Here is a 3,956-nt window from a genome sequence, read left to right as displayed (position 1 = left end):
AAATGCCCGCGAGATGAGATTGTCACACTTGTAAATGATTGCGCGCAGCGGACAAAGCACGGCGGCGAGGTACAAAGGACAAACTTAGGGGTGACTTGGCACGCACGGCCTGACGACAACGTCCGACTGGTCTAGCGCGATGTTGAAACCTGCAACACCCAAGTGCTGACGCAAGAAAAAAAGAAAAAAAGATGCCTTGCTGTAACAATTTTGCTGCCGGAGGGGGGGGGGGGGTGATAAAAAAAGAGAACACATCAGGATCATAGAGGTTACAGTTTCAACAAGACTAAGTAAGGACAGAAATGGACATCAGAACACGTTCAGTGCGTTAAAAGGAAGCCCACAAATATTAGAAGAGACCACAACCTTCGGTCTAAAACATGTTCTTTATAAAGTGGTTTAGTGGATGACCGACTACCTTTCCAGTCATAAGTGAACGCGGGTGTGCTTCCTTCTGATCAAACCAACCATATAGTGCATCCAACAAAGTACCCGGACTCACCTACAAGGGAATGCCAAAGTGTATACTGCCAATGTGAGCTCAGGATGCGCCTATCACAACTTATTCGTGACTCCTTTCCCAATGTCTTCCCCCTCTCTTGTATAGAACTCATTCATTCATTCAATGCGACAGCTCGAGTTGAAAAAGAAGCCTAACTTCCGTCGTTAAAATGTTCGCGTACGTTCGGCAAACCCACAGACGCTGACGACTTTGAGCAACAAGCCAACTTTCGGGAATGGCGGGTCACTGAAGCCCCCATTCAGAGCTGACAGCCAAAGTAACACGGCTTCCGGTTCCACGCACTCATCGATGTTCTGAACAGCAACTCTGTGGGTGCATCTCCATAGGTCGCAACACAGCTTCGCCGACCTGACCCCCACATACCCCCCTTCAGCAGACGAGCCTGTCCAACTCACTGAGGCGACAGAGGAAGCGGGCATCGACGCCCGGGCAGCGCCGTCTACGGCAGCTTCTGCAGACTGTAGGAATCAAGAGATCGCAAGCTTTCGACCTCCAAGAAATCCGCCGTGTCGCGCAACTGATTCCCAACCGCCACTCGATATCACGTCCCTAATGGTAAGGCACACTCTGGCACCACGGTAACTTTGAAAGAAAAGCAGATGTTGAATACGCCATTGGTTCTGAAATGGGGGTCTGGTACCCACACCCTACCTTCCAATTCTTTTTTTTTTTTAATCTCTTTGCCAAACCCTTGCCGCAACGCAAAAAGATGGCTTCTCCACGTAGCACGCGTTTCCTAAAGTCGGCTTCTTGCGGAACACGTCAGCTGTGCGAAAAAGCCACACACACAAAAGGCAGTGCGCGGGCAACTTCATCTGCAAGCAGGAGGAAGCGACGGGGATGATACAAGATACCCTACAACAATCGATAAAAGTGGTTAAGACTGCAGAGCTATGTTATCTCGTCTTGGATACTCACTGCAAGAATCGGCACTTCTCATCTACCCCAACGGCCGTCAGCCTCAAAGTCGCCAAATAATCTCAACCAAAAGATGGGACTGCCATACGCAGACACCATCAAAATATTGGGACTTCAGATCCAAGCTAGTGGATACAACACAGTACCTCTCAAACAACCGGAGAAGCACGCGACACAAGTTAGCCGCAATGATATCGAGAATCTCCAACATGTAAGGATGTCTGAAAACAGCATCAGAAGACTCATTCAGGCTTTCATCATCCGCTGAATTGCACATGCCCCGCCGTTCTTACGACTCCGAAGACCTGAAAAGGAGGAAATACACTCACTAATCCGGCAAGCTATACAAACAAGCTCTGAACATAGCTATCTGTATCTCGACACGCAAACTACTCGAATTCGGCATCCACAAAACAGTGGAAGAAATCATCGAGGCTCAAAGCACGGCGCAACTCGTACGTCTCTCAACTACACGGGCAGGACCAAGAAAGTTCTGCGCGATCTTAGAAAAAGGCGAATGCGGATACCCACGAGCAAGTCAACCTTCCAAGTGCTCTTAGATCGCACATGAAATTCGCTCCTCTCCTTAGGAACACGCGTCCCACCCAGGACACAGGACGTAGGCGAGCCCGAGTCCGCGCATTGTCCAAGAGACCTGGAGCAGGGCCCAATGTCTGGCATACGGATGCAGCCGAAATACCGGGGAGAAGAGGGCCATGTGTACAGCTGCAACCAACTATCCAGGAAGTCAGCCAGTGGCTGGTACAATCGTATAACTACGCACACAGTGAAAGCGGCTGTCGCCCAAGTAATCTCTAGCGTCCAAACGTCGAGAGTAATACTGTGAGACTCGCAGGCTGTCATTCGAAACTTTATTAGAGGACGCATATCGACCAAGACACTTGCCGTACTAAGGACCTCTAACCAACATTAAGAACCTCCCCACAGTCACGCTACTGTGGGTCCGTGCGCACGTTACCTTGGAAGGCAACGAGAGGGCACACGAGTCGGCCTGCGCTGTCACAAACAAACCAACCGGCAAGTCGCATCCACGGACACATCTCGAAACGGCGGCAGAGTTCTCACTTATCGGGCAATTCTCAACTACTAGTGGGAGGGCAGTCGATGATACCCCGGGCCCCAGCGCTCCCTCGATAGGAAACAGGCTGTAGCACTACGACTAATACAGGACTAATTCATTTCCAAGCCCAGTCCTGTACCATAAGATGTATCCGACCTATATGAACCACAATGTAGATTTCTTTCAATGTAGACTTCTTTCATTTCTTTCACACTCTCACACATCATGTGGAAGTACCCGCACATCCCCAGAGGAACAAACAACAAACCACAGATCTACTAAACATACAAAAAGATGTCAGTGGGAGACCGCGCTACACAGCTCTACCGCTGAAGGTCAACTGGCCCCAGTCCGAATAGCAAGGAGGCCGCTGACTCCCGTGGGGTCGGCCGAGCCCTTGCAGGAAAGAAGACATAAGACCAGTGTTCTCATTTGGGCCAAATAAAGGGTCTCTCTCTCTCTCTCTCTCTCTCTCTCTCTCTCTCTCTCTCTCTCTCTCTCTCTCTCTCTCTCTCTCTCTCTCTCTCTCTCTCTCTCTCTCTCTCTCTCTCTCTCTCTCTCTCTCTCTCTCTCTCTCTCTCCCCCCCCCCCCCCCCAAGACGACTCCTAACACGGACGAGTCCGATGCGTCACTCATGGGTGCGGTGCCGCAGTTTATCGGCTCACCTTTTCGCCATTGATACAGTTTCTGCGGAGCAACTCTACCTCACATGTATCCGTTCTTCCCCTACCGCGTAGGCAGGAATCTCCGCATCGCGACAGATCGCGCGTCGCCGACTTCCGCTACCAAAGACAACCTCCACCTTCCGCACGTCAAAGAACTCATGGCGGACGTATACCACACACATCCGACCCGCAGCTAACACACAAATCGGCAGTTTGTCGCCTCTTCAGTCAACTTTGCGACGCCGGCTATCACCTGTTTCGGTAAGAACACTGCACTGTGCGCGCAACGCGTATAGACGCAAAACGTTACGTGCTAAGAAACAGTCGGCATGCTTAGGCTTCACCGAGTCACCGCGCTGCTTCGCCTTCGTTCACAGCCAGTTACGCTCGAATACTGTATTTGCACGATTCGAACGTGCCCTCAAATTGTAACGCGCAAGTAAGTGAAGGCTGGAAAATAAAAAAAAATTATAATCTGAATAAACAATTTAAATATAAACATGTGCAATAGCTACTAATGGCTGCTCGTCGAAGATTTGGTACGAATAAATTTACGCGCGTCATGTTGACAGATTGTTTTGGATTGGACTAAGTTGGATTTTTGGAGGAGGTTGTGTTCATCGTGATGCCGCTGGGCGCCCTGAAGCCGATATCAGTTTATGCGCCCGACTGTAACGCGCATACAATACAAAGTCTACTTTTAGCACCCCCCTAAAAAAAAAAAGTGCGCGTTAGAATTGTGCAAATACGGTAGGTTCACCGCCCCGT

This window comes from Haemaphysalis longicornis, unplaced genomic scaffold, assembly GCF_048455015.1.
Source record: "Haemaphysalis longicornis isolate Haplotype H1 unplaced genomic scaffold, Haemaphysalis longicornis Haplotype H1 scaffold_12, whole genome shotgun sequence".
NCBI lineage: Eukaryota > Metazoa > Arthropoda > Arachnida > Ixodida > Ixodidae > Haemaphysalis > Haemaphysalis longicornis.
Note: the sequence above shows the minus strand (reverse complement) of the source record.